Consider the following 22,677-nt stretch of genomic DNA (forward strand, 5'->3'; position numbering starts at 1 on the left):
GACTTCCGGACGGCGGTCTGGATCAGACAGCAGCAGCCTGGACTTCCCAAGGAGCCTGCGTGACCTCTGTGTGCTCAGGTCAAACACATCCGCCTGGTTAACGCCAGGACGCGCTGGAGAACACTCAACTCGACAAAACAAGCTGGTGCAGCTGTAAGCAGCGCCGCCTCGTCAGGCCTCTGCAAGCCAGGAGGTGAAATGAACTAAATAAAAACTGGCAAAATAAAGTTTACATGACGCAGCGGGCGAGACGGCAGAGTTCTGCCTCCAAAGCAGCGGCTGTGCAGCGCAGCGGCCCGCAGGGACAACATGTCTGCACCGCGCTCTCATGCAGCTTTACATTAGCTTGGCTTGTGTTTGGAAAGCAATATTGGCTTGGTTTGGTTTTACACCAGCCCGTCTCCACCTGTCACTCCAGCTCAATGAATTGAGCCTCAAATTAAAGCTGTTTTTTTTTACCACAGCTCCTGCGGTGAGACATCTTCACTGTGTGACTCCAGCTCCTGCAACAACGTGCTCTGGAGGACACAGCCAGGTTCACTCAGAGTGACGGCAAACGACAGGGACGAGGGCTGATGGGCGATATTGGAATACAATAATTTACCACTCCTAAATGCAAGACAACGGAGAGGAAGTGGGGTGTGGGGGTGGTCGGGGGGGGGGGGGGGTGTCGGGTTGATGGTGAGCGAATCATCCCAGGTCAAGCGAGAATGTGCCAGGTGCTCCCTCAAGCTTAGCTGAGCACGTCGCATCCAATCAACAGCTCTCTCTCTCACACACACACACACACACACACACACACACACACACACACACACACACACGCACACGCACACGCACACGCACACGCACACACCTCCAGCTTGTGCTGCTGGATGGGAAGAGGTGATGGGAGGCGACCTCATTCCATGGACGGCAGGGTGTGAGGGAACAGAGCAGAGGTCTCGCCCACTGACTGCAGCTGCAGAGGAACTGTTTGTGTGTTGTTTGTTTGTTTGTTGTGTGTTTGTTGTTTGGCAAAGTAGAGGCAAGATCCAGAGTTTTGCTGTCATCATGCAGCGTTTTCCTCACGTTGCTCCTGTCGTCTCCCTGACTCACTGATATTTTGCAGGAAAAAAAGATCTGATCAATCCCCCTCTCTCCTAAAGAGAGCAGAGCTGGGCAGAGGGAAGGAGACAGGAAATGGGAGCGTGTTCATTAAAAAAATTATTCCTGGTGGGATTCTAACAAGTTGACCCACAGCGGTTGCTTTGTTTTGCTTTGTGTGACCTTAACAACAGAAAGCGAGCGCAGAGCAAATTGATCAGAGAAAGGGATTCCAAGCTGCTGCCGTGGAGGGGGGAGGCGGCGCTCTCATCAGCATCCTCAGCAGTTTAATATTAACTAAGGAGCTGCTCGCTCTGCCAGGAGCAACAACAGGAAGGTCAGAGAGAGAAGAGCGAGCGGGAAGGTGCGGCTGCATTTGAAGAGGTTAGATAAGCCAGCGCAGAGTTCCAGGTGTCCGGGGGCCTGAAGGAGGAACCTGGCAAACTAGCAGCTGCTTCCAACTGATTTGTGGACATTTTCAAAAAAAAAAGAAGAAGCAAAGAGCCCTAATGGCCAGGAGTGGACCCTGGGGAAGCATCACCTCCTCGTCCTGAAAGCTCTGACACTCGGAGGCGTCTCGTCCCTTCTCCAGCTGCTGACTGCTACCAACACACTTCTGCTCTCCCTGCTGCCGAGCCATCCTTCAACACACCGAGGCTTTCAATAGGAAAGATCTCTCAATACGTTTTCTAGAAAAACTCCCCAAAGTCACACCTGCTATATTACCTCCAGTGAGCAGCACAGAAGCAAGTGTAGTGAGGGGAGGAGCAAAGAGACGCACTGGTCCCGCCCCATCAACACGCTCACGAGCTTGGACGAAGCTCACGGTTGCTCCACTGGCTTTCTGAGGGTCTCTGATGAGGACCATCAGAACTTTGAGAGGCCTTTGGTAGAACACCAGACTGCGATGGTGTATTTAATTACAGACGAGTTGTACGGAGCAGACAGCTGGCCCGCCAGTCGCACATCATGTGTTTGAGAAAGTCCCTTCTACAGGGAGAACATCCAATAAAAGAAGCTGCTGCAGCTGAATGCTTGCTGTGCACCATCCCAGACAAAACTTTAGATTGAGTAAATCTCCAGTGCCCCCCCCCCCCCCCCCCACCTCACCCCCACGCCCCTCCCCTCACATCCTCCAACCACTGCCACACTCTTCCCTATACATCATTTCTTTTTGTTTACACAGAAGTCATCTCTCTGTAAATTTCAGCTTTGCGTCAGAATGGATGAAAAGCAACCAGGTCATTTAAATTCTCTTCTCATTATAGTCTGCGAGGCACAGATAGAGAGGTCCAATTTACATTTAGATTGTTTCAGCACAAGTAAATTAATCAACGCTGCAACCTCAGCCAGCTCTCCTTTGCTCAACACCTAGAGGAGTGACATGCATGCACATATAGGTGGTGCTGGGCTCACACAGTCAGACAGAGTGTGTGTGTGTATATATATGGATATATATATATGTGTGTTTGTGTGTGTGTGTGTGAGAGAGACCTGCAGTGGGTGAGTGTGACCACGGTGGTTGAGTTGCTGTGAGATGTCAAGCGCATTTCAGAGATTTAAATTTTTAAAAATGAAAAAAAAACATCTTGCTCCCCGCTCGCCGCAAAATAATGAGGCAACATGAAACGTGGTGACATCACAGGCCCGGCGCTGCGTTGTTGTGCAGCCGCGCTGCCAGTGGGTGACCCACTTCTGCGGCTCCCTGCAATCAGCCTCGTTTGTTTAATGAGCGACCGGCCCTAAAAAAAAAAAAAACCTCCTTCCAGCCGCGAGCTGGGCCGCAGTTTGTCCTCCCAGCGAGGACGGTGGCGCTGCGCTGGATGTCTGATTGGAGGACGGCAGAGGTCAGCAGAGGTCAGCAGAGGAGACGTCAGTCGTCATCGTCTCTGGCGACGATTAGCGTCACCTTCATTGTGTGCAAGAAGGCGGCGCTGTGTTACCTTGGTGCTACTGCGTCACCATCTCATCACAATGCTCATCTTCAATGCACCGCATTCCTGACTGGTTGAAAGCCATGACTTTTCTTCTTGTTTTGATGCATTTTACATTTTTCTCAGAGCGGAACTGGCCGTGGTGCTGAACTTGTTTTGGAGAGCCATTAGTGAAAGAAAGCCGAGATTTCCTTTGTTGAGAAAAAACCCGAAGCTTGATTTAATTAGCGCTGGAAAAAACTTTTTTCACTCGTAACATCATCCCCCAACTGATGCCTCTCCTCCCTCCCCTCACAGTCACAGAGTGAGCGCTTTAATTGCGGCGCCTGTCCGACAACCGTGGGATTTAATTACTGGTAAAAAGACAGTAGAGAAGAAGGCTGAAGAGCGCAGCGGCAGACAACTGTAACTTTCCAGTGGTCTACGGGCCCACCAGGGGTCACAGCCGGCCGCAGCGTTTCCTGCGTCCGGCTGCCTGATCTGCTCGAGACACGGCCTATGAGGAGGAGAGGGTGCCGCGTCGGCGCTCCCTCTGCTCCTCACTGTTTCAGGGAGGTTACTTTGGGACAGAGACTCTGCTGCAGGAACCTGCTGAATAAATCAATACATAGATAACACATCAAAAGTGGCTGTAATGCTGCCGTCTTGCCTGCCTTCCCTTTCTTCTCCCATGGCTTGTGGCGTGATGGTGCTACAAAGGCCTGGCATCAATGTCCTCCTGTGCACACACACACACACACACACACACACACACACACACACACACACACACACACTGAGGTCCAGGCTGAGATGCTGAGAGCGCTGAGGCTCCTCAGGGAGAGAGCTTCTCCTCCAGCTTCTCCTCCAGCTGCAGGGTGCTGGTGTGAGAAAGGTCACCACGCTCTGCCTCTGCGTGCTTGGTGTGAGGAAGACAGACGCCAGGCTGCAACGTGCTCATGGCACAGACACTCCTGCAATCTGGAGCTTCAGCCAACACGTGGCATTCAAACAAACACGCTGAGCTGAGACGGACCTTGACTTCAAGCACCCAGAGCGAAGGCACGCGGCGGATTTCCAACCTCTACTTTCTGTGCATCATCACACATCATAAAGACGACAGCAGGACGGCACAAGAGGCAGTGAGCGGTCAATAAATAATGCACGCCTCTGCTCATGGAGTTGCCAAAGATTCTCCCTGAATGCAAGAAAAATGAAATGAAAAATGAATTCACAAAAGGCTCTGCGTGGTTATTAGAAACTATTCTCCTGCTGGTGTTTGGTGTGTGTGTGTGCTGCTGTGGCGCCAGGCAGGAAGTCACCACATCACACCATCCATCACACACACACACACACACACACACAGACAGACCCACGGTGCAAGAAGCGCAGGTGCAACACGCCTGACCCCGTTTCTCGGCTCTCTAACTGGGTCACCATCATCTTGCTGGAGACACCAGGGGCCACATCTGCCTGGTGCTGACCCGGCCCAGCCCAGGTCTTCATCCATCACACGCCGCCTTTTCAGAGCGCCTTTAATAAAAGCAGCGGCCCACCCGCAGCTAAGCGGTGACGTGCCCACTCGGCCCTGCAGACGCCTGGTGTCAGTCTGCTGAGAGCTGATGACAAGACGCTCTGCTCCCTCGCTCTTTTCTCCGGGACCGTTCTGGTTCCGGCCTTCTTCGAACACAAAGAGAGAGCGCTGACCTCTGGAGTGCACGGGCAATTTATTTCTTTGCTCGGCTTTCTTTTGAACTTGCTCAGCTGCTTCTGAAGTGCTTTTTGACGGCAGATCTTTTGCACAGGTTATCTGCTGAAAGAGGCTGTGAGGAGGAACTGTGCAGGAAGAAGCTCACATATTTTCAAACTTCTAACAGACTGGGGGAAGAGAGAGGTTTCTCTCCTCGTCAGGGTCTCCACGGCGGCCAGAACGTTGCTGCTGTCAGAAGACGAGCGGAGGTCCAGAGTGTACAAGATGTCGAGGAAAGTCAAGTCTGTGGTCCTCTGTCAGGTTGCCAGGTTGTGTCTCCTATCTTTAGATACATCACCAGGAGCCCATCTGACACCTGCACACACGTAACACACACCTCTGTTCTCTCTCCATCCGTCAGTGGCACAACCTTCACACCTCATGAGTCACTGGCTGTTTTTCATCTGATTTCTCATGCACTCTGTTCAACAGGGATGAGGCACGTCCCACTCCTCCACAGAAGAAGATAAAAAAGAAGAAGAAGAAGAAGAAGAGGAAGAGGAAGAAAGCCAAGGCCAGTGGAGCTCCGACTTGAATTATGCATTCAGAACTGATGAATGTTTAAGCTTCAGGCTCATATTTCACACAGGCTTTTCTGATTCCCTCCTAAAATCCCCTCTGGCGCCCAGCCAGCAGGTGGACGCTGCTCCGTCTGCAGCAGCGCCGGCCGCTTTGCCGGCAACTTGTTCTCCAGGCTTCACTATCAGTTCACCATCCACCCGGTTCTCAGAAGGCCGCGAGCAGAACAGAAAAACACTGAGGTGCCACACAAACTTCCCCCAGTGTTTGCAACCCTGTGCAGCCTGATTGCTGCTGATGTGGTGGGCGGGTTTAACTGGAGTTATGACAGCAGCTACTAATTACGCCCACCTCTTTTTCGCGACGGTGCAATGTTGTCTGACTGGGGGGGAGAAGAAGGGAAAAAAAAACAAAATGCGTGCCAACGGCTGTTTGTGTTCAGGTTTGTCTTGCGTGGCCGCATCCGTTTGGTGATGATTCATTCTTAATTACATCTGGGGGTCCGTGGAGGAGATACCGAGCAGCGTTAGGCAACTTCCCTAATGTCTGAGTTTGTACTGCAGATGAGGTCGTTTATCACGGTTGACGTTTTGCGCCGAATCGTGTGTAATATCTTGGATGTGTCCGCTGAACCTCCGCTAATTTAATGTATCAAGGAGAGTAGAAGATCTCACCATCACATCCTTTAAGCACATTAAGCTCCTGGAGTAGATCTAGCAGGGCTTTTTAATAACGGGCTGGGCACGCTCCTCCACCATCTCAGCCAACCAAACTCATTGGTTCATCGGGCCAATTAATAAGAGAACTTCTGCAGCCAAAACAGCCTTGCAACAGTTTTCTAATCACCTGCAAAGGTGCACACAGCAATTTCAGAACTTCCCTTCTCTCTTCTTGACGACAACAGAGTAAAAAAAAAAGAAAAAGAGTTGATTCAACACAAACGCTCTGTGCAGAGACGACACGGATTCCATTTGAAATTGATGAAATGGGACTGGAAATGCGGTCGCTTGCCTGGAATGCACAATAGGTTGCGGCAAATTTATTTTCATGCACTGCGAGCTCGCCGCGAAGTTCACTCCTCGTGGGAGTGGCGGCAACAAGGAAGGCTGCACGGCGGAGGAGAATGAGGACGCTGCCGGCTGCTGCCGGCTGCTGCCGCCAGGACAGCAAGCCCCCTGAACCGGAAAGACAAGAGCAAACATTCATCTGAGCCGCGACTTGCTGGGCAAATAAATCCACCTTAATGGGGTGAACGTTTCAAAGAAGTAAATACAAATTCAGGTTTTTTTGGGGCAAAAAAAAACTCTGTGCTTGTTCTGGCAGAAAATTGTGCTGTGCAGGTGCAGCGGCAGCTGCAGGGGCACGGGTGTCACTATTCCAACCTGCCCAACACAGAATCAGTTGCTCTCAAGCGCATTTGATTCAGTGTCATTAATCAGTGGTGGCTCATTGTGCTTTAAAATGCTCCACTGTGATGATCACCTGTTTCATTTTCATTGTTAATGAATTCAAATATCAGATATTACAGAAAAATTCACTTCTCGCTATCGTCTGTGTTGCCGGCCTGATAATTAATAACACAAAGCTGCTCCACTGGACTCCTAAATGAAATGAACGAGGAGAACATGAGAGAGTTCTCTGTGCAAAGTCACTTCTCACTATTTCTCACTTCCTTGATGATGGACGTTCACACGGAAAAACAAGCATGCACCCCTCTGTTGCTTCTTCCTCTTCTTCTTCCTCCCCCCCCACCCTCTATGACTTTCTCAGTACCCCCCCCCACCCGTCATCTGATAGGTGCAACACATTCCGATGGAGCCGGGTGTGCTCGGCTTGCCAAACGATGTTTTGAACAGAGCGGGAGTGTGTCGGAGCAGCGAGAGGCGCAGCGATAATGCCCGGCTGTCGCGCCCGCACAGCGCTGATAGGTGCCGCCTTCTGAGGCTCCATTCATCACCAGCAGCTCCGGGAAAAACACCAGGAGAATGTGGAAGCAGCCGCTTCAAAGTTTCACCACAGCGTGTCAGCCACGGTTCAGAGGGAGGAGCAGGAGGAGGAGGAGGAGGAGGAGAAAGACGAGGAGGAGCGTTGCTGGCGTGCACGATGGCAAAGGAAGAAAAAGCAATCACCTCCTCCAGAACAGGGCAAGGGCAGATGGTTGGTGGCGTTCAGGTGCTTCTCCCAGCCAGAAGGGAGACTTTGCAGTGTGCACGTACGAGGTGCAGCAGGCTGAGAGCAGGAGGAAGACCTTCTGGAGGTCGGAGGTCGGAGCTGAAGCCCGCAGAGATTCAGAAGGCGTCACGCGTGAACGCGCTCAGCGTGTCAGTCGTGCCACGCGTCTCTCAGGCCGCCCTGCTAAGTGGCCAACCCACCCAGGCCTCCCCGGGCTGAAAGCTGAGAGGAAGCAGCCCAGTCACCTGCAACCGTCCCAGGCGGATCGGATCGGTCCGGAAGGAGGGAGCAGCTGCGGCCGGAGGCGGAGGAGTGGAAGACGGAATGAAGAAGTCAAAAGAATAAGAACGCGTGAGCGCCGCAGCCTGTTTCCCACGCAGGCAGGTGCTGCTGGAGCAGATGCTGGAACAGATGGAGGTCCCAAGGTGACTCTGCCGCCCAGAGCTGCCTCTGCTTTTACTCTGCATCCCTGATTACCTGTTGAGCAGCAGCAGCACTCCTCCTCCTCCTCCTCCCCCTCATCCCCCTCCTCCTCCCTCTATTCTTCCAGGCAGCGAGTGATAAGGCCAACTCCCGAATCAAGTGCTGCCTCTCACCTCCCGGCTACACAGAGCTCTCGCCCTCGGCCCGGAAAAAAGAAGAGAAGCCAGACATTGTGCCTTGCTAAATTAAACAGGAGCCGTTTAAAATGCATGCCGTTGAGGGAGGAAGCAAACAAATGCCGCCACTAAGACGTTTGTCGCACTCCGCAGGGAGAAGAGCAAAAAAAAGAGGAGACGTCTGTTTAACAAGAAAACTCCGGTGTTTTTCTCTTGCACAGAATCGGTGCAGCCAGTTGAGGGTGATGGAGGAGTGATATTCTCAGTGCGCAGCGTCCGCTCGGCTGAAAGAGCCGGGGATTCATCCGAAAAGGCGTTTAGCTGAAGAGCCCGGCGTTAAGAGGCGCAGAGCGCAGTACACTTCTGCGTTAACTTCCCTGATTGACGGACGGCCCACAGGAAGCGGCGGGCGTCATTCCGAAATCCCAGAGCAGCTGCAGTGGGAGGGAGGAGCGCCGGCCGGGAGGTGAGCAAGAAAAAGCAACCTGCCCTCTTCCTTTGACAGCGAGAGTTTGAGGAGCGGCTGCTGCGTGAGAGCCAGCGGTGGGCGTGGAGCTGCGTTGCAGTGCAGACAGCCACTCTGCAACTCTTCCTGAGCGGCTGGGACCAGACGTCCTTCTCTTCTCCTGCCTCCCCTCCGCCTCCTCCTCCCCCTCTTCCGCCTCCTCCCCCTCCTTCTCCTTCTTCTTCTTTTTCTGGTGTCAAAGCCAAATGTTTTCCACAGGCCTGTCACTGAGATCAAAGGCGGCCGAGGCCTTTTGGTGCGCCTCCGTCGATCTGCCTCACACAGCCTCGCCTGCAGCGCCTGCAGCGCCTCCAGCAGGGCAGAGGCCTCGGCTGGCTGCTCGCCTCAGACACTCGCGCCGCCTTGTGCAGGCATAAATACATAAAGTGAGAGTTAAAGTTGCCTTTAAGGCCGAGGGGAGGGGGGGCGGGGGGGAGCACCGGCTCGTCGCCTGAAAACAGTGAGAAGCGTCACCTGGAGGCGCTGTGCAGTCTGCAGCTCCGCTCCCCTGCACAAACTTCACTTCAAAACCTGTTTCATGTGTTTTCACAAACCCTGGAAATTCAAGTGTGGAGCAGCAGAAGCTGGAGCAGTGACCTGGAGGCTTGAGCTGTGGCTTCAACTGACAGACAGACAGGCAGGCAGACAGACAGGCAGGCAGGCAGGCAGGCAGGCAGGAAGACAGACAGGCAGGCAGGCAGGAAGACAGACAGGAAGACAGGCAGGCAGGCAGACAGGCAGGCAGGCAGGAAGACAGACAGACAGGCAGGCAGGCAGACAGACAGGAAGACACACAGGCAGGCAGGCAGGCAGGCAGGCAGGCAGGAAGGCAGGCAGACAGACAGACAGACAGACAGACAGACAGACAGGCAGGCAGGCAGGCAGGCAGGCAGGCAGGAAGACAGACAGGCAGGCAGGCAGGAAGACAGACAGGAAGACAGGCAGGCAGGCAGGCAGACAGGCAGGCAGGCAGACAGACAGACAGACAGACAGGCAGACAGGCAGGCAGACAGACAGACAGGCAGGCAGGCAGACAGACAGGAAGACACACAGGCAGGCAGGCAGGCAGGCAGGCAGGCAGGAAGGCAGGCAGACAGACAGACAGACAGACAGACAGACAGACAGGCAGGCAGGCAGGCAGACAGGAGCAGCTCAGCCCTGACATATTAAGCAGGAGGAGGAGGAGGAGGGCGGGGGGGGCAGGAGGAGGGCAGGATGTCTCTGGTCCCCACAGGCCAGGGTGGCCTTGGCAGAACACCTCAAGGTGTTTAGTTTCAGCAGCACCCAGACAGCTCGTCGTCAGCTGACCTCAGCGGCGCCCCCTGGAACTCTCATTTTAGCTCACAGCTTTAAGCTCCACCGGCAATTTCCTGAGTGAAGACGGCCACAGATTTGCATCTCCCCTCTACAAAAGCGGTCACGGCGGCGGCGGCGGCGGCGGCGGCGGAGGGGGGGGAGAAAAGATGAGAAAGACAGAAGCGGAATGAATGTGGCAGAGCAAGAGCTCCGCCGTTCCGCAGCGGAGAAAATGAGCATCGGTTCCTCCTCGCAGCGGCGGCGCCACGCACCCAAGGCTGCGAGGCAACAGGTACACGCTCTAATTATTTGTCTCGCTGTCGGAGACGCGAAGCTCGGCCGGGGAAACAACGCAGCTCCGCTATCAGAGCAGAATGGGAAGCAGCCATTTAGTCACGCGCTCACTTTCTTCTTCTTCTTCTCTCCACGCTCGGCAACAAAAAAAACACACCGCTGATTAGAGGGGAAGGAAAAGTGAGCCGACAAGACAGAGAGTGACAGCTGCTGCCTCCCGCAGCTCCAAAGGCCAAGCACAACTCTGCCAGACACTTACCAAAATAATGTCAGCTCCAATGTTGTTGCCAGCCCAGCCCAGCCCAGGGCGGGAGTAGGGGGGGGCAGTAAGGAGGCTGCAGAGATGAGAGACCACCCCCATCAGAAGGCTGTTTACTGCAGCAACCTCCTGGCAGTCAAGCATCACCGTCCCTCCACCCACCAACACACTGCTGCACTCCCTCATCACAATGCGTGTGTGTGTGTGTGGGGGGGCGGTGGGGGGCTTTGTGCAGAGTGGCAGCGTTGGTCCATGAGAGCGGCCGCTGTTTGTCGGTGCTGCTGCAGCAGGAAGCCGCTGCCTCCAGCAGCTCCTGCTTCAAACCTGCTCCCAGGAAGCCGCCTGACACTCACATCACAGGGATGGGAGTTCAACCGGTAAACACAGCCATCGCTGAGCAAACTCAAAGCCCACACTTCCCTCCACTAATTGGATTCTAAAGAAGCATTGTTGACTGGAGAGCCCCCGATGGCTCGGCCTGCCGCTGTGGTGACGGCCCAATCAGGACGCGCAGCCTCACTTCATCACCCCGGCTGAGGCGGCGTGCGGTGACGGGTGATGGAGGAGCAACATATAATCACTCTTGCTTATGTATTCCTTATGTGACAAATTGCAATGTTTCCAGCATCATAATGACACAGTTTGTTTAATGATTACACATGAAGTTTTACTGATTGAACCAGGGAGAAAATAATTAATAATTAGATGAGACTTTATGGTTATTGTGTGCCGTAAAATTGCAATATCCATCTCTGGTGCCAACCAGTGCGTGAAATAAATAGAAGCCAAGGAAGGAGAAGCCTTATCATACAGCAGCTGCAATGATAGTAGCTGAGGAATAACAAGCACAGAGCAGAACTGACTGCTGTTTACTGAGCCAGGAAGCTGAGACACGCAGTGGGACCGGTCCAGGGAGAGGAGAGGAGACGCGCTCAACTACATCTCCCATGACGCATCCTGGTTTTGTGCCTGCGCCTGGACACCCACCAATAATCCACCCTCACACGTACAAGACGCAAAGGCAATTCCAATTCAGATTGAATGAACTCTTCTGGAAACAGTTTGATGGAGTTGGATGGAACTGACGGAGTCATACATTAAAAATGGAAAGAAAAAAAGCGTTTACTAGCGGTAATTTGGAATGTTTGCAGAGGCAACAGGGAACCGAGGCCAGACTTGAGGAATTATCGTCGCTGCTGGATAGAACCTGAGATCAAAGACGTCTTGGCTTCCGTCCACCGCCTGCTGCCAAGTCTCGCAACGGCTCTTCAAACATCTGCGGCAGAGTTTCTTCAGCAAAGTGGAGAGGACGAACCGTGTCTGACAACAGGGTTTGCTGATTATCACTCTGTAACGTCAACAAGCAACAAACAAACCCACTCATCAGTCCCATCAGCGCTCATCAAGGTCTGCTGCGCTCAACACACGCAGCAGCCGTCGACAACTCGCCGTGTGATTGCTTGACCTTCAATCCAATGGGCTGTTCCGCACTTTGTGAATAGAACCTATTCTCAATATATGAATGGCCCGTTTTGCTCCTGAGAAACAGTCAGCCCACGCTGAACTGCGGCAACTGTGTGAGGAGCCGCTTTGTTGTTATTCAACACGCGCGCTTGGACTTGCAGTAAAACCCACAGCCTTAAAAAAAAAAAAAATTGAAGAGGAAAAAGAAGTTGCGTCTGTCAACCTCGCACTGTGGACTGGAAACTGCACTTGGTGCTGATGCAACGGCGCTTGCGTCACACCCCCGAGCTCGGCCGAGCGCGAGGAATCGGGCTACAAGTCACCATCATGTTTAAAGATGTGTCTTTGGGTGGCACGCTGCTACCAAGAACTTCCTCCCCCCCCCCCCCCCCCGCCCACCCCTCCCCGTCTTTGGAAAACTCTTCTCCTCGCTGCAGCTGGCTGGCCCCAGGGCCGATCCAGTCAATTTTTAAGAGGCTGGAAAAGGCCTGAAGCCCAGCAGACCAACCCCTCGGAGAGGCAGAGGGAGAGAGCGCACAAGCCTGGACCTTGTGCTTGACCCCGGAACAAAATATATTTTAAAAGGCATCTTGAATGGGGAGGAGGAAATGTGTTTTCTAGCCTGGAAAAAGAAGAGTTTCTGAGTCAGCTGCGGCGTTTCCTCGCCTCTTAATGCGCTGAAAGCAGCATCCATAAGCCCTGCACGTGCACTGGGGTATTCTGAGAACTCCTATAGCTGCCCTCAGAGAGGCTGCTGCTGCTGCTGCTGATGAGGACTATGATGACGGTGGTGGTGGTGGTGCTCAGTGCACCGGGGCTCCTCGGGTTCAAAGAGCTCGGCAGCGCTGATGGAGCCGCGCTCAGCGAAGGGTTATTTAACATCAAAGCAGTTTGTTGATCTCAAAGGCAGCGGAAGCCTCGCTGCGCTCTGACCCGCTCATTATGACAAAATAAATAAAGAAATAAATAAAAGTGAGAGCCTTTAAATCACATTAGGAGCGTCACGCATGGAAGATGGAGTGGCTGCCGCCAGAGTGGGGGGGCCGGGGTTGGGGGGCGGGGGTGGGGGGGGTGCAGCAGGATTTTAGCAGCAGTCAGAGAAACATACAGTATGTGCATCTCAGCGGCCCCTTCAAAAGAGTCAAACGTTGAATGGCTTGTTAATGGAACAGCCAATCAGGCCGAGGCATTAAAGAGTGGCGATGTGCTGCAGTCCAGCGTCAGGAGGACTCGAGCAGCGCAGAAGGTGGTGCAAACCCCAACCGCTGGTGCTGCTGCTCTTTCACCAACCGCTCCTCTTGCTTTTCCAAGCATTTCAATGGCGCTCTAAAGGTGAATTGAAGATGGTGCCAAGGGTCAGAGGTCAGAAGAGGGGGACCAAAGAAAAGCAGCGGCAACAGGAAGTGACAGAGATCTTCAAATGCAACCGCGAGGAGAAGGAAGTCTCAGTGTTTCTGTTTCAACAATGGGAACAAAAGGATCAAACTGCAAAACTTAGAGAGGGAAACACATATCAGCGCCTTTATTTATTCATTTGTTAGCGCCAGAGACTTTGTTTAAATGTTTGAAGCGGTGGATGCATGGAGTTTGCATTGAGTTTGCACGCTGGGTGGGAAAGTGCAGGAGGGTTTACCCAGCTTGTACCCAGCTTGTACCCAGCAGCCTCTGAGTGCACTCGTGTCTCAGGTCCCCGGGATGAAACTTCAAGCGAAGCCCTCCAACAGCTGCCCAGTCACACCCTGCACTTTTGCCGAGGCTCCGCCTGATTGGCTTAACTCAATCTCGCTCTTGCATTGTGTTGCGTTTAATCAAATTCGACCCTCGGAGATACTGAGCGCTGATATGATTAGAACCTCCATCTGCTTCCAAGTGTGGCCCCGCATTGATTGTGTATACACTTTCTGAGGAAAAAATAAATGGATAATAACCAATCAGCAGACAGTATGGATTTGTCCCAAAAAGTAGAGAGGGATAGTTTGCTGCGTCAATAAAAAAAATAAATATATATATATATATATACAATAAATGTGCTGCGAGTTTAGAAAAGAGCCAGCGAGCACACCTCCAGCACCCTGAGCAGCAGAATCTGAGGAGGATTTATTCATCATTCAGTTCATGGCGTGTGCCTCAGTTTGATGTCTCAACGCGCTGGCGGTAAAAAAAAAAAAAAACCCTTTGAAGGATTATTCCCTTTATTGTGTTGCATAAGTTCTTGGCAAAAAACATCAGCCAGTGCAACAAAAGCAATCCCCCCCAAAAAATAAATTAATAAGTGAAAATCAAAGAGGAGAAAATCACGGCGAAAACTAAGGAAACACAAAAGGTTTAAATCTGCCACGGCTCAGGGGAACATCACAGGCGCTCGGCGGGAGCTGCGGCTAAACGACCAATGGAAGGCGTGACGTGCGAGGAGGCGACCTGACCACCTGACCAGGTTCCCTCCCAGTCATCCGCTGCTTCCCAGTGCTGGCGCAGAGCAGCTCGGACCTTCTGCCCGTCTCCACCAGACCACGCTGGCCTCACACTCGCAGCCCCTTTGTCTCGCTCGGCTGACGCAAAAGTTTCCACGCCACGCGTCAGCCGCTGGCGGCCAACACAGACCCGCGCACCACCCTCCGTTTGTGTTCTCGTCCCGTTCCAAACGCCTGGAAGGTCAGACGCTGTTTTCTTCTAATGATCTGCTGGCACGCCACCTTTCATCCGCGCAGAGGAGATTCTAAAATTAGACCCCGACGCCATGAACGAGCCACGTGAGAGCCGCGCAGTCTCGCCTGCCAGAGGTCTCCTCCGATTGGCCGGCAGCAACCTGCGGTCGACCCGAAGGCTCGTCAACAAAGCAGCCGGCAGCTTGACTGCGGCGCTGGGAGGATGTTCACGATGTGGCACCTTTGTACCATCTGAGAAGAAGACATAAATGACAATGTGGCATTTAATTGGTAGTTTGGAGCTGTGGGCTTTGGGGAAAAAAAAAAAAAAAAGGAAAAAAAGAAAGAAAAAGCGTCCCCATTAGTGCTTCTCTTTGCCGCCGCCGATAATAAGACAATGTGACGTGAAGGCAGATGAGAGGAATTGCTGGTGTCAGCCAACCAAGGGCACCCACTGATGTGGAAATGAAGAACAATTCAGGGGGAAGAGGGAGAGAAGGAAGGAAAAAAACAATCCAAAATCCTGCACCTTGGTTTTGATTGGGCTGAGCGTGGAGGGGGGGGGGGGGGGGGGGAGTGGAGGAGGGGGGGAGGAGGAGGAGGAGGAGGAGGAGAGGCTGAAGGTTACGGCAGGAAAAAAGAGGGGAAGTGATTTATATACGGCTGTGTTACATAGGAGCGAAAACAGTCTCATTATCTCCCCCTTGTTCTTTGATGCGTTCACCAGGGAGCTTATTAGTCTCATCACACGTGTCAATTACCCATGCAGACACAAGCAGCACCCCCCCCACCCCTACCCAACCCCACCCCCACCCCCACCACTATCCCAACATTCTCGTGCTTTGTTTTTTTTTGGTTTTGTGAATTACAACCACTCTCAAGCCAACAGGTGAGACCACGTGTGGCTGAAAGCGTCTGATTGGATGGCGGTCAGCGGGCGGCGCCACAGAGGGAGGCTGGAAAGTCAGCGGGTGGAGTTACAGTCAAGTGGTTGGTGCTCACCAGACGTCAGGCGGTCGCCAGGAATAGAAGCTCTGGCTTAAGGCCCATCATGAGGTCCAATGTCTAATGAGAACATGCATGGAGACGACACGGCCACTCACGACAGCCCCCCCCCACACCACCACTCTCCACTCTGCTTTTAGCCTTTAATCACCTCCCCTAGTGGCTGTGGGCTAGCGCTGCGCGCTAACCGCAGCCTTCCTCCAGCTCTCCTGATGGCGCTCTCAGGCCCACCGCTGACCCTCACCCTGGCTCGTCATGCTGTGTTTAACGCGTCAGTAAACCTCCACTCACTAGTTGTTGTGCCTTTCACAGCGGAGGGGTGGAGTTACACCTGCGACTGAGCCGGCGGCCACGGCGCCACAAGATGGACTTTGCTCATTTGGGAGCTTCTATTGTAAATAGAAATAGACCTGCAAATATATTTAAACCAGAAGAAAGTCAGAAAGTGCTTTTAGGAAGCTGCTGTAATTATTTGCATGAACAATTTAAAGCTCACTTTACTCACACACACACACACACACACACACACACACACACACACACACACACACGTGCACAGAGTTTTCCCGCAATAAACAGGAGCTAAAACATTAATAACGCTCACAACTCATCATAATAAATACACTGCGTGTGTTTAAGCCCTTAAAATATTGAAGTGCCAACATGAATATGTTTTGGCTGCAGGACAGGAATATATTTAATGGCCACCTTATTAAATAAGCCGGGGAGGAAATCGTATTTCACCCGCACCGATTACAGCCAAGGACGCCGCGCTTGAATATGGATGCGATATTTGTTATTTCATGAACCCAAGAATTGATACGCGGGCCATTATTTGCCTCAGCGTGGCCATCTGTAAAAATCATTCCCAGGCAAAACGCCATAGCTCACGCGGCGTAATGCGTTTACCTCGCTGCCCAATAAACGCAATTACTGCGCGGTTAAGGACAACGGCGGAGACAATGTCAATATTTTCCCTGCCGCATGTGGCCCCCGGTGCGTGTGTGTGTGTGTGTGTGTGTGTGTGTGTGTGTGTGTGTGTGTGGCGGGGCTAGTGGCCCAGGGAAAAGGAGCGGTGCGCTCTATGTGACAGTGCTATTACTGCGCAGCTTTGATGGATGGATGAGGGCAAAGCTCTTTCTGTTTTTTTGGGGGGGGCTTTTTGCGACGGGCCAAATGTGCCGGCTCACTCTTTGTCCGGCGGAGGACTGATGATGGCCGAGCACAACAGCCAAGTGATATAAATTGGAAGTGTTATAGGTGTTTTTTTCCACCCCTGCCCTCCCTCCCCTCCCCCCCGCCACCCCTCCCCCTCCCCTCCCCCTCCCCGGTGACAAATGGGCAGAGATAAGGAACGCTGAGAGAGGGAAAGACAGAGCGCTCACAGTCCCAGCAGCTCAAATCTCTCCCTTTTCTCGGCCACGACTCAGCGGCCCGTGGAGAATCAGAGGGCAACCTATAGCTCTGGGAGGAGGAGGTGGAGGAGGAGGTGGAGGGGGGAGGGGGGGGGGGTGCATGTGAGAGAGACGCCTGTTTAAACATTCATATGGGCTGATGATCCAGGTCACTTGACAAGCAACTCCTTGACATCTGCAAAGCCTCCACTTCTAGGTGGGCGGAGGGCGGAGGGCGGGGGGGCGGGGGGCGGAGCCGGCCTCCATCGTCCACCACGGCCAGCAGCGTGGAGCACCCCGCCACTCTACGCTGCCTCCTCCCACTTTCCCTGACGGCACGAGCGGACTGCACACTCACACAGGAGGGGAGCCAGGCTGCAGCGATGATATCGGGAATATTTTGTATTTCTGGCCAACAACAAGGAGACGCTTTTGTTGAGACTGCGCAGAAAGCGACTCCATGATCTCCACCGTCTCCATTTAGACTCTGCAGTCCAGCAAAGCCATCTTTCCTTTCAGTCGCTCCACTGCTCTCCCTCACTATGGGGTGGTTGGTTGTGCAGCAGAGAAAAGTTGCAGATGACTTTGTCTGCCGATGTGATCTTTTGTCTCTGGTTTGGCGCCGACAAATTCCGACCAATGAAAAGCAGTCTGACAGGATGAGCGATCTCCTAACGCTCCTCCGTGTGGTGAAAAGCATCCCAGACACTTTGACTCCCAATGACACCAAGCAGCTGCTCCCTGACAAAGTATCGACAGTCCTGCGGCATTAACCTCACTTTGTTTTAATAAATCCAGTTCAAAAAGTTCAATAAATATTAATTGCGTGCAGGAACGCGTCAAAGATGATGAACGACGGGACTGATTGGGAGATTACGGATCATTATTATTAGCGCCGGAGTCTCTTGGGAGCAGCCTGACCAAGTTCTGATGGATGGCGCTGGTCCAGTCGTCGGAATGTTACACACACACACACACACACACACACACACAGTGTAACTCTGGGGTGACAGTGCAAGAGCCCTGAGGCTTCTTCTCTTTTTCACCGCAAGCACTACGGCAAAAACTGCAGCATCTCAACTTCAGCTTGAAGTTGGAAAGAAACAAGAAACAAAACAACAACAACAACAACAACAGCAACAGAAGAGAGAACGCATGCAGCCACGGCAGCTGCGGCACTGCAGGAGGTCTTGCTGGAAATGAACTGGAAATGGGCAGTTTGTGCTCAGGCTGTGTTTTACCAGTGCGGACCAGTGGTCAGTCTGCTCTCTGGGCAGATGAGCTCGCGTTAGCGGAGGAAAATTAAAAAATATCAATCAGAAAATAAAGCAAGTCTGCAAGGTGAGGTTTGGAGCAGAGGCTCCATCATCAAGCCTGCTGCACCAGGCAGCGCTGCTCCTCCGGGCTATGCTAAACCAAACTACCCCTGCTGACCCCCCCAGCAGCATGGTTCACCCTCCTGGACGACCTGGTCTGGGCCCCAGCTGCCCCTCACCGTGCTGACAGCAGCCCAGTCAGCAGCTGCTCCAGAGCATCTTGTCAGTGGGAACGGTGACACTGACCCGGCCTTGATAGATGGATGCAATTATTAGCAACACCAGCACCCCCCAGCCTGCTTGCTCCCTCCAGCCACCGACCGTCGGCTCAGCCTGCGAGTTGGCCCCTCAATAAGACGCTGCAATGTCGCCATGTGATGCACAAAACAGCAACAACAACAACAACAACAAGAAAAACAAAAAAACAGATTCAGCAGTGTAGCTGATTGGCCAGTGCTCCTTTCTTTTAGCATGTGACCATCCGGACTGTTTACACACAACCTGAGAGTCTGAGAACATCGAATGATGTCACGTCATGGTCGCCCTTCGTGCCAATCAGATGACTTCCAGGTGAGGTGAGTGTACAGATACATTGTGGCTGTGGGAGAGCAGTGTCCAGTCAGTGAACAGTGCTGAGCTCACACCAGTGGCCATCACATGACTTCCACCCTACAGCAAACAGCAGCTAAAAGTCCGCCGTGTCTGGACTGTCGCAGTCTGAGTGGTGTGACCCTGCAGTCCACCTCTCTGCCACTAGGGGACCTCTGCCTCCCGGCGCTGCACTGCACTGCACTGAAATGTCTTATAGTTTGTGTTTTTGCCACAGGCTGATCAGAGGCTCAGGAGTGGGCGTCACCCCCGCCTACGCTGCTCACCTTCCACCTCCAGCGCTGGCGTCCAGCTGGTCCTGGACATCCTCCAGGGGGCAGACTGGAGCAGGCCACGGCACCACACTTTCTTCCGGGTCTGCCAGGACGGAAAGAGGAATTATCTCTCTGGGAAAAACTGCCGTGTACATCATTGAAAACATCAGACATCAACTCTTTTAAAGGAGCTCTATCTTTTAAACATCAAAACACTCCCAAAGACCCAGAGTGAGAACATCTGCCAGCCCAGAGAGAAGCCTGGCGGCCAGCTTCTTCCTCAGGCCATTCCTGTTTCTTTCTTCTTCTCTTTTTTTTTTGGAATGGAGTTTGATGAGTCTCGCTGCACTGCCCTCCTCTGACTGACGTCACAGCTGCAGCGGATGGATGCTGCCACAGACCCTTGAGGAGAAGCTTCACAATCAGCAGCTAGCTCAGAAGAGCCCCCCCTCCTCCAAACAGCTCGGCTAAGTGTCCCAAATGTTCCGTTTGACGCGAACATTTCTTTATTGCACTCATTGAAATGCATTTGCTTTACCGTCTGAGATCTTTCTCTTTTTTCACTGACGCTCCGGGCGAGAGCGGCGACGCTGTTCAAGGAGTGAGAGAGCGTTTGCTCCCAGCCTCCACGCGGTGAAGATAAAGGTTCGCAGCTCCGAGTGGGCACCGCAGATAAAAATTATTCCATCTGTGACTTCTTAATATGGCAGAGAGCCTCTGAAACATAAGAGCTTGCCAGGAGGTCCGGGCCACCAATTAGGATGCATACCGTCGCCGTGATCTGCCGCCCATAATAAGCCTCTGACATTCTACACACACTGCCGCAGAACCTGAGCTTTCAAAAATACCGGCGCGGCGGGGCGGCGATGGCGCGCGACTCCCCGACACCCACACATGACTGAAATAGCAAGGTGGCCGCGGAGGCGGAAATGGATGGAGATAACAAGTTAAAGGCAATTAGGATGAGGGTCCAGGCTGCTTCTGCTCTCATCCCCCAGCCCACGCTCAGGGATGACAGAGTGTCAGGGTCCAATCTGGACCTGAGAAAACAGGTGGTTGGCGGCGGCGGGGGAGGGGGGGAGGGGCTGAGCAGGCGGGAGGACGGGCAGCCGTCGGGAGACTAAAAGCAGCAAAATGACTGGCTTGTGTGGAGGTTTGTCCGTCAGGAGCGGTGTCAGGAGGAGACAGGAAGCGCTGAGGGTGGCCGCTGGGGAAGGACCACCAGAACGCAGCCCAACACGTCTGAGAAGACCCCTCAGACCCACAGAGCGCCCAGCCTGCAACAGACCCTGCGCTTCAGTCGTGGGGTTGTGGTTCTTTTATGAGGCCGAACGGCAGCTGGCCTAAAGTCTGTCAAACTGGCCACGCGGGTCCTGCTTTCTGCACGCATGCAAAACCTCCCCCCCCCCAAGGTTTGATTTAATGAGTCCCAACTCAGCTTCAAGCCCTGTCTGCTTTTAATGCGGCCGCTGTAAATGAGGCCGGCGGACGTTAACGGCCGTCCTCCTCTGGTCCATATTTCAGCCACACTAACAATGTCACTCAGCGGAGACGCTGATGGCAGCCGGCCAGCCTGTCAGTTTGCCACCAGGTGTGTGTGTGTGTGTGTGTGTTGTGTGTGTGTGTGGGGGGGGGGGGTCTCCTAGTAGGTCTCTCAGTGAAGCCCACCACTCCTTAGGATGTGATTCTGAAGAAGCAATGTGTGAATATCAATAAATCCTGCTGCTGCACACATTTTTCTAACACACAAAGAAGGAGGGAATGTTTCTCCATATAGGAGGCTAATTGTGTCTTCCGGGCTTCCTCCAGCGGTACCAGGCCATGAGGCTGAGCGCTAATGGCTGTGGTTTGTGAGGTCTGGAGGAACCAGCGTGCCGTCCAATCAAACACGGTGCCCACATTCCGAGACATTTCTGTCAGGTCCCTCCAATCGGGGGGGGGGGCTCACGCTGCTCTTCACCATTCTATCTCTCATCAGTGACCACCGCCACCGCCGTGGGGGCCGATGCCCGAGCAAGAAACAACAACAACAGTCGTCAAGGAAGGCGGCCTCCATCCAAGCAATCTGATCATCACCTGTGAGTGTGTTGGAAAAAGAGGAATAATAAGGAGGCCCGCAGCCAAGATGAGTGGGAGGAGTTAAACAGCAGCTGGCTGCTTGAGTGGACTGTTGCTCAGGCCTTGATGAGCAGGGCATCAGGGACTGGAGACGGCTTCCTAGTCAAATACCACCTCTGCTGCAACATAATTAAAGTTGCAAACTGACAACTAGCAATTAGCCACTCTGAACCTGCCCCCCCCCCACCCCCACTTCTCATTCTGGATGCACCTCACACACTCATGCACAAAATCAAAAATATGAAGCATTCAAACAAGTGAACCATTGCCTCTGATGGCTCTTGTTTGTCAAATCATTCAGTTAATGACATGCTGTAACAGAGTGGTGTCAATGAGATGATTGCATGCTGATGGCATCAAGAGGAAGAGGAGTTGACGTGTTCAGAAATGATTTCCCAGGCCCATCAGCGTCACGCACAGCGCTGAACAGAACCACACACCACCGGGTCTGCACCCACTGCTCCCAACCTGCACACCCGGCCTGGGACAGAGGCCTCTGGGCCAGGAGAGCCTCTGGCGGCCTCGGTGCTACACTTCACTCGGACTCGATTGCAACTTAAAGTTTCTTGGGATTTGTGTGCGAGCGCTGCATCGGCGCCAGGAAAGAAGCTGTGAATTTAATGCAGCCAATATTGTATTTGTTTGTTTGTTGACTCGCAGCCAGTGCAGCCAATTATCACAGTTGGCTTCTTTAATAATTCTCTTTTATAGCAACATTACATAAACACACTCTTGGATCCGATGCGGTCCATTTTCCACAGGCGGCGGGCCTGTTCGTCTGCAAGTCACTCAGTATCTGCTCATGTTTTCAGGCTTCTGACGCTCAAACGATGACAACTATCGGCACGCTAACAGCTACCCTGCTTTTCCAGCAGCCTACCCGACATCCCAGGAGACGGCAGAAAGTTTTTCAGGGCCCGGGTGTGTTTGAGGGGCCCGCCGCTTACCCTCCATTATCTCTGCTCTTGTCGTCTACTTATCTTTTTCTCATTCTGCGCCTTATCCCTGTTTTGCCGCCGCAATGATCCAATATCCACCGGGGGCCGATCAATAAAGTTTCATCTCTCTTATCGAGGTATCAAGAGGTCTCACTCATCTAAGTGGCTGTCGCACAGTGAAGGACACGAGTTGGGCGGCTGGCGACTGTAATATCTGCTCGATAACTTTGGCTCGGAAGGACAAACGAGAGAGAGAGCGCCGTTCGATGGCGGCGATAGGCGGAGATCTATCATCGCCCTTCGGGGGGGATTAAGTCCAGAAGTCGCTATGAATTAGAAAACCCTTCCATCGCTCTTATTGAGGCCCCACTTCCACTGTGGCCACAATGCTCTGTGCGCACATTCAGCAGGAGCGTTTCCGTCGCTTCCTGCCGGCAATCTGCTGTCCTGCAGTGATTTCCTTTTTTTTTTTGTAACGCCATTATCAGATTTGGGGCGCGCTCTGTTTCCTGCCACGACAGCAGCAGAGATACAGCAGGGA

The 22,677-nt window shown here is 53.0% G+C and overlaps 1 long non-coding RNA gene across 1 annotated transcript in view; it reads right to left on the bottom strand.

The window, feature by feature from the left end:
* The window catches only part of LOC142879694 (uncharacterized), a 53,924-nt gene that overhangs the window by 2,554 nt on the left and 28,693 nt on the right, over positions 1 to 22,677 (bottom strand). The window contains exon 3 of the long non-coding RNA XR_012925336.1: positions 19,093 to 19,183. This is a non-coding gene — a long non-coding RNA (uncharacterized LOC142879694). The remainder of the gene's footprint in view (positions 1 to 19,092; positions 19,184 to 22,677) is intronic.

Source organism: Nelusetta ayraudi, unplaced genomic scaffold, assembly GCF_046127955.1.
Source record: "Nelusetta ayraudi isolate G7.1 ecotype Tasmania unplaced genomic scaffold, CSIRO-AGI_Nayr_v1 ptg000141l, whole genome shotgun sequence".
In the NCBI taxonomy this organism is placed as follows: domain Eukaryota; kingdom Metazoa; phylum Chordata; class Actinopteri; order Tetraodontiformes; family Monacanthidae; genus Nelusetta; species Nelusetta ayraudi.